Source organism: Solanum stenotomum, chromosome 8, assembly GCF_019186545.1.
Source record: "Solanum stenotomum isolate F172 chromosome 8, ASM1918654v1, whole genome shotgun sequence".
NCBI classification, from domain to species: domain Eukaryota; kingdom Viridiplantae; phylum Streptophyta; class Magnoliopsida; order Solanales; family Solanaceae; genus Solanum; species Solanum stenotomum.
This window is the reverse complement of record NC_064289.1, coordinates 16,068,971-16,077,905: the sequence shown is the minus strand read 5'-3', so window position 1 is coordinate 16,077,905 and position 8,935 is coordinate 16,068,971.

Genomic DNA, 8,935 nt, shown 5'->3' with positions numbered 1-8,935 from the left:
TATGATATTTGGCTCTTCATTTTACCTATTGATTATGATTTTGTATTAGTTTGTGATATTGATATTGTTTGTTGATTGCTAAGTTGACATACATATCTATTGTTTGTGTTTGACAACTACTACTACTAAAATCATTTGCTCTTTTGTGTTTACCAATGTTTGGATTCGTGCCTCGGGAAAGACCCTTCGATGGTCAAGGGTGAAGTGATTTCAACCATCTCATCACATTCATCGATGGTTTGTTTTGATAGTATGTCTTGATGATAAGTCTTATTGGATGTGTTGGGCTAATATTTTCTTGATTGGATGTATAGACTGTAGTGTAGTGTACCTTTTTTGGTTGCTTTGCCAAGAAAATGATGATATCAAGAACTAAAGGTAGATAAGGGTAAACTACCATTAATATCTAACACATATTAGCACTCGAAAAAGCTAAATTACCAGTGATTCATTTTAACTTTGTGTCTGTTGAGAGTATATCCAAGCAGAATCTATATCAACTACTTCTTCTTGTCCAACTATTTTTTCTTGTCCAACTCCTTCTTGTCTAGCCTTTTCTTGTCCCGCTTATTCATGTCCTCTTCTAACCTTAATCATAAATACACATATAAGTTGTGTTAGTTTAAGATTACCGATAAGAGACTAATTCTGATATAGTTAAGTATAGTAGTACATGTAGTTTTTGACAAGCTGAAGTAGTCTCTTGTGACACAACATTATATTTGCAAGTTTTTTTTTTGTTATGAGCAGGCTTGTTACATGTTCTGCAGTCTAGAGATTGTTGCTTTCTTTTCATCTTTCTGTTGCTCCGTTAAAAAACTAATGGTGGTTAGGATGGAGACTGAAAATGCACCACTTTATCAAAGAATCAGGATTATCAATGCTCCACTAAAAAGAAATAGGACTATTTTGAGTCTAAACTCAAATATAATGGACTATTTTAAGTCTTTTCTCTTGAAGTGTTAAAGGTGTTGTCTTTGTACTTCTATTTTGCCCTAATTATAGATTATGTTATTGGTTATCAACGAAAATTTTAAATGTTTGAATAAAGGCTCTTTCTTGATGCATGTAGAACTTTAATTTTTAGGTTAGGATTGTGGCGTAGTTGAAACGGAATGAGCTCAATTGGATCAAAGTGTTTGAACTTCTTTAAAAGGTTGTTTACAACTTGAACCTGCTTCTTGATAGAATTTCTTAATCTCAACTAGTTCATTTAATTACCTTAACCGCTGAGGATATATTTATCGGCATTAGTTCTTTGCTTAATTGAAGTCCTGTGTTGTTTCAGCACTTCAACACTTTCTCATCTAGCTTCATCGACTCTGTGGTAGGTAGGCTTCGAACATTTCTTCAAGTTTCAACATTTACTGAAATTTCTCTACTTTCTCACCCTTTTGTAACAATGTGTGAGGGAGAGGATTGTTCTCTATGTGTATTTCTTCGGTTACACTCATTTCTATTTCTACTTTGTTAAATTACGAACAAGATAGTGCAACTTCATGCTTTATATTAGTAAAACTTCATTATGTACCACAATAGACAGACACATACGAATTTCTAACTGATGTATACAAGATGTACAAACTAATTAAAGAAAAAAATTGAGAATTTATTCTATATGTTGACCTATTCTACCTCTTTCAATATGTGTAGCTAGTGAGACTTAAAGAAAAATTGAGTGGGAATTTATTTTAGCTCAAGCCTTCATACATTTAAAGAAATATTTATTATTTCCATCTCCTTCCATTTTCCAGTGAGCTTTTGATTTCCTTCTCTTGAATATTCATCCACTTTGTCATTTCTACTACTGATATACTCTCCCTTTCGATAAATTCTTGGTTTGAGGTATAATTAAGATGAGCTTGAATCTCATGTAGCCTTTCCCTTGCTGCTGCAATTCTGTTGTGCAAGCTATCTATTCCTCGATGTTGTAGTAGCTTTAGTTTGATTATTTTTGTGATGACCATATAGTGTTCACTTACTGTTTTTGTTATTTAATTGTTTTTTTTTTGTACAAACACATTAAGATATCTAATATGTGGAGTTGAAGACATTAGAGGCAGAACAGTGAGCTTTGCACCAATACTGGTACAATTATCAAACTACTATTTTATTTGGTTGAAGATCAGTTGCATACTAATGAACTCTTTGTGAAGTTAATTCTCTATTGCATACTAATTATGTTGTGCCATCAGGGTGAAGATAGTTCTCTGTTGTGAAGTTAGTTCTCTATTGGTATTAAGCTGGAAAAGATGATATATTGGTTATTTGTGTTTCTTGTTGGCCTCTCTTTTTGGTGATGATGATTTGGAATCACGGGTGGAAATGTTTGAATTTTCAAAAGTTATTAGAAGTAGTGCTGAGAGTGAGAGGAGGTGTGCATGGTGCTACTAAGTTTTATTTGTCTGTGTAAACTTTAATATGTCTTACAACACCATAACAAACTTTAATGTTGTGAGGTGTTGCCCAATAAACTCCAAAATTATCAAGAACATAGTCCTGAGCTACCGATTCAATTGACAGGATACCTTGGTTATCACTATTTGTCAATGGGATTGTTTCTTTCATTTGTCATATTACATAGGCTTAAGTCTGTTGGTTACTAATTGTTGGTGAATTCTATAAAGTACAAAGACGTTCACTGATTGCAATTACAGATTGTGTCTTCAGTCTTGCCTTAGATTGTTTTCAAGTTTATCTCTTAGTTAGCAAAAATCACATATCAGTTGAAGAATGATTGTACATTTTGATCATGCCATTTTCAGTGTCAATAATCATTTGACTTCAAAGCAGAAGGGCAACAAGATAGCTTGCTCGGTCGTATGTATATCGCATTTTGATGGGCATATCTATGTGTTTTTCTAACTCTTTACAGTTTTGAGACAACATTTTTGCAATCCTGTCTAGTTGATGTGCAGTTGTCAGTTTTGATTTTGTAAGAGAGCACTTTTACATAATGTGGTATATCTGCTTCTGGATTGCTATTTTGCCTGGTCTGTGTTACTCATGAGAGCTTTAGAGCCTTGTTTCTGTTACTAATTTCTTATTGTGAAAAACTAGAGTTAAGCAATAGAACTTTTTCATGTTTTCTCATTGATGCTTGAAATAAGTAGCTAAATCTAAGAGCATATTTGGATTGAATTTTGGATTTTAGCTTTTGAAATAAGTAGCTAAATCCAAGGCTTCACAACAGTTTTTTGAATCAAAATTCCCTTGTTGTTGAACTTCTGGTATCTTCCCTTGTAGTTTTGGCTCGAGCTTCTTTGCTAGGATCTTGTGTCTGCAGGTTATAGAATTAGTGTACATGTTATAGAATCAGTTTACAGTATATACAGTAGGTTATAGCTTGCACTAAACTCAGTTGCTGCAATCTGTTATTTTCAATTACTCTTATATAGCTATTGCAATCTGCTATAATAAACTACAGGAAATTCTTGAAAGAGTTGAGCTCTTCTATAACTGTCGGCACTCAGAAAAGGGTTTCGAGATTGGTTGATCAGAAACCATGGGCTGGTAGTGAATTTGAGTTGCAAGAATGGTCGGGACAATATCCGGAGGTGCAGTTTGAATGATCTTTTCGATATCCCAGGTTCCATTGATAAAAAAAAAAAGCATACACTTTGTGTTGTTTGGTGTTGAGTTTCCTCTTTTTCCATGCTTTGTTTTGTGCGACTGCTATCCTGATTTACATGTCTGCATTAGAGTATCTTGGGATTTTTCTCATGCTGCCCATGTTCTTTGGCCTAAAGTGGACTTGGAGTTGGCATTGATGTACTGATCTAGTGCTGCCTGAACTCAAAAAATCTGCAGTCTGCAAACTGCTGCAATCTGCAATATGGATCAACAAATTAGCCCTATATAATTCAACTATATAACTAAGAAACTAGAAGATGCAGACAAATAGGCATAGCACACAGTAAGCTAATAGTTGTGTTTCCTAGATTAAAAAATTAATCACAACCTATAGTATATACAATATAGCCTTGAAAGTTGAATATCCAGAGAAGTAAATTAGTGAAAGTTGAAGATGAAAAAGATTACCTTTCACAAGCTTTGAGAGGCAACAACAAAGTAGTAGGTTTCAGTGCATTATTGTTATAGTTGGTCTGAATATGAAGTAAATAAATGAATAAAAACATGATGCTCATCAGTTATTCTTCGAAAAATAAAATGGGCCACAACTTGGACATCTCCAGAGGAGTTAAATATTTATCGATACCATTAAACACACACTTGTCAAAGCTCATATACAAAATACACAGTATGTTTCTTTGTTATATAACTGCTGCAATCTGATTTTTTGTACATGGTTTGTTTTGATTTTTAATTTCATTTTAAATGTGTAGGGAAATGGAGGTGATCAAATTTGAAGGGTCGCCACAAGTCAATTTGATCTAATTGAAGCGGATGATGAAGAGTTTTTGAACTATTGTAAAATTTGAATACATTGTATTTGATTTTGTGAATATATTCATTTCTAGAATATATTGAACTATTGTAAGAGTACTTTTTTATTTGAACTATTGTGTACACATATTTAGAATATTGCTTTATAAGTATGTGTATATGTACACAAGACATACTATCTTTTGAAGTTTATTGCAAATCTATATATTTGAATTACTTATAAGCTAATTTAATGCTTGAGATTATTTATTGCAAAACACTATTGGTGTTTTTAATTAGAATTTGTGGCATATAAATATTTTATAGCAAAAATAATATTACCACACTTAAAAGTGTAGCCATAGGATTGTACATTGTGGTATGCACATGGGAAAGGACTACACTTCAAAGTGTTGTCATACATTAGATAGAAAAGGCAACACTTTAAAATTGTGGGAAATAAGGAAGAAAAGGCCACGTTTTAAAATGTAGTTGTATGATATAGAAATGTTGCTATATGAAGTACTGTAAAGCGTGGCTTTTATTCCTTTTAGGCTACGCTTTTAAGTGTAGTTGGTAAGGCAACACTAAGTGTTGCCTAAACTCTAAGGTTATGCGTCTTTCAGCCACCCCTGGAAAAGCGTGGCTTAAAGTCAAAAAGTGTGGCCTTTTATCAAAGGCCACACTTTTTCATAGTTGAGGCCACACTTTTCTAGGGTGGTTGTAGACATAAAATGTTGTAGTGAAAGAACCAGATTATCGAACCCAAAGGACTTATCAATTAACTATTTTACTAAATTATACTGGTCTAATTATTTATTTAAGAGCGTCAGAAGAAAAGAATGCAAGAACAAAATAATAAAATTACCTACAATAGTTGGAAAATCCCAGGGCTGCAGCATGTAATGAATCTCATGTATCATATTCTTGGCTTAGAACTAATTTTAGTTGTCAAGTTACTAGTTTACAGGGTTAATTGTATGAGTCGTGCTACACACCTTTAGTCGCCTACTCCAATTAGCTATCTAACTACATCATTGAGCGGGGATAAATAGACTAACTGGCAAACATTTTTATTTCATCCTGTTTCGTAACCAAGCAAATTGTTCGTCCGGGCGTCACTCCTAAACACAAATCACCTCAATCAAATGGGTCGATCGAGCTCTCTATATTCTCTGGTCTATCTAACCTCTCCTCTCTCGATTTTAAGATTAGACAATATATTTATCTCTTGATAGACAGTCAAGAAATACTAAAACAAGAATATAGAAGTAACTTATAATGACAACCAAGAATTAATTCATAAACCTCAAACAATCAACATTTAATTCGTGGCTACAGCCCCAGAACGAGGGCGTTTAGCCACACGATTTTTTACTTGATGCCCTCTGATTAATCTCCTCTAATTGAATACCTCCAATAATTATTTCTATAGACTATTTATAGACATAGTAAATCCTAAATAAAATAATTGAGACCAAAGCAAATTAGGTATCCAAAACCAAACGGAGTTGAATTTCCCAATTGTACGCGTGAACTGTCCAATCGCCTCAATTCTGCACGACTTTAACAATCTGAAGGTGTTCCACTGCTGCCATGTGGAAGCATTCTCTTTTCCTATTTGAACTTTGCAACTTTATATTTTATACATTATTATATTAAATTTAATCCATTAAGCCACCTGTTTGATTTCCTTCTCAACCTTTCATGTTTAATTCGTTTTAGCTCCAAACTTCTTCATTTTCCTACCAATTTAATCCTACAAATAAAATACACTATTAAGCACAATCCATAAAATTCATGCTCAAAAAGGACAAATATAAATAATAAATGTCAGGTAAATAATGATTAAAAATATGTATTTTTGGCCTCACATCAGTTAGTTAATCCTAGCATGTTCTAACTCATCTTCAACTTATTGCAGGCTCTCTAATGGCAGATCAGAATGACAAACACCTACCGATCATTCGATTCCCTGACGCCCCGAGTCGGGAAAGACATCACGACCACCGCAACACGGAGTTCTGTTGCGAGAGAGGTTTTGCGCTGCACCGGCTAGAGGAGAAGGAGCCTGCCTTCTATGCTCGTCTGGTAAAGTTCGGGTGGGTCCCACTGACTGAGGCCCCCAGATGCACACTCTACCTGGGTGAGGGAGTTCTATGCTATCCTCCCTACCGTCCTCTAGATGTCTCTTACCCTATCATCCAGGTTCGGGAAGTCGACATCCCCTTGATGCCACCACAATAAATGAAGTACCAGAGGTACCTGAGGTTTCAAATGATGATTACGAGGCCAAACTGAGAAAGATGGACCTAGAGTGACCGAGGGACACGTTGGTTGAACCCACGCGTTGGGATCAGGTTTATTGGGCTACTACATAGGGCATTATAACTAGCACGGATTGGTCACCCGATGCTAAGAGGTGGCTACACTTGGTTACTAAAAGGATCCGCCCGTTAGACAACCGTACTGATGTGACCTTTCCCCAAGTATTGGTAGTGGCATGCGCCATATATGGCATATAACTGAACGTGGGGGCGTAGATCATCTCAGAGTGGAAGATGTTCTATAGGGGTAAGAAGAAGGTGTTCTTCCTCCCTGGTCTTATCATGGCTCTGTGCAAGCGGGCGGGAGTACCACTATTTGATGCTAACGAGGTACTTTCTATCGACCCCCCCTTCACCCTCTTTTGGTTATATCTGATTCTATTTCCAGGGGAAAGAGGAGGAGGACTGGCAAGGAAAGCAGCAGTAAGGCGGCTGTGGATTCGAACGATGAGGACCCACTATTAGGTGCACGGGTCGAAGTGGATCTAGAGACCGTCCGAAAGAAAATGGGAAGCGCCTATGCTAGCCTTACTTCGGTTCCACCCAGCACTACCTTAGAGGTGGAGATGCTCCGTTGCCAGTTGCACCAAGAGAGGAGGAAGGGGGTGGATAAGGATCGTCTGATGATCCAGATGTGGAAGACTATCAAGGCCATCTTTACTTGTGTTGCCCCTGGCAAGGAGATTCCTCAATTAGATCCAAAGGACTTTACACAGTTCCCGATGCTGAATGAGGCCTGGCTGGCGTGATACCCCTAAAGGGCCTCGATTCTGACATTGACACCACCTAGTGTGAGAGTTCCTGATTGGCTTCCCTTTCGCCCCTCTTGGGCTTGTAATTTGGACAACTCAGTTTTTATCTTTTTCGTTCTTCTAAGTTTTGTAGCACATGGATGCTTGTTTTTGTTGTTCTATACAACTCTAATTTAATTACCAGGCTTTATAATCTATACCTAGATTGCTGAACACTGAGAGGGCTGGCATAAAATCACACGGATCCCCTTCGGGGTTGGAAATCTGTAACTAAGGGAAACAGGGGAGGCAAGGATGAAATTCTGCCTCGCCCTGTCCCGCTTTGGCGGAAATAACCCCACTCTAGTGGCCTCGCTTTGGAAGGAGTAATCCCGCCCCAATGGCTTAGACGGGACCAGAACCCAGGCCATAATTTCTGGGTCTTTTTTCGCTCTTTTATATTTTTCGAATGTTCCCGTTTTACCATTCACTCAAAATTCTAAATTTTCCAAGTTATGCGACACGATACCCGAACCCGCTCATTCTAAACAACTCGGCATCACAACCCACATATCTCCGGGATACACCTGGACATTCACATTATCACTAGTTGGTCGTAGCGCGTGCCTAGATTTCGGCTTACGAATCACTCGTAGACTATCTAGACCTTTGCATTAACTCAGTTATAAATTCTTACCTCAACGTGTTTCATGATGTTCAGGGAATTATACTTGCATACTTTAACAACTCAAACAACAATTTACTAATAACACGACTAGACACACAACAATGTGTCCTTAATCCTGTCATACGCACCAACCATAATATCTTCACATCATCAATTAAAATAGACACCCAAGAATATTTCCACATACACAGTCATTTCACACAACAAGGAGCACACCTTCACAGTTAATTCAAATAACAAGAAGCACACATTTACTGTTATAACCACGCATCACAACAATTTCACTTTACTTGGTTAGTTCATCCCATAAATGGTCATTACTGAGCATCTTTGCTTTATACTACCCTTAAGGCCAGGTACCAATTAAAACCTTCTTTGTTCCAATTAACTCTTACTTATATCCCTTCAGTCGTAACCACGACTTCCAGTCTACTTCGTTAAGATACCAATTGGACTCAACTCATACCACAAGCGACACTCGCACGAAATGAGAGAAAGGATGAGGTAACTTTCTAGAATGCTTCACAGCTTCCTGAAGGTTAGGTGTGGACGTCAACACACCAATCCGCATGAGTCTATTACACATTTTGCTCTTGTACTAGGAGATCGGTAACCTGGGCTCTGATATCAATTGTCACGACCCAACCCACCAGACCGTACGGGAACCTACTCTAACACCTAAGTAGGAGAAACCTTATATCCCAAATGTTAAAACGTGCGGAAGTTTACGAAATACGAAATTAAATGAGGAACACAAATCCTTTTTCAATAAAATCTCTTGAAATAATTACTAGTCAGTACTT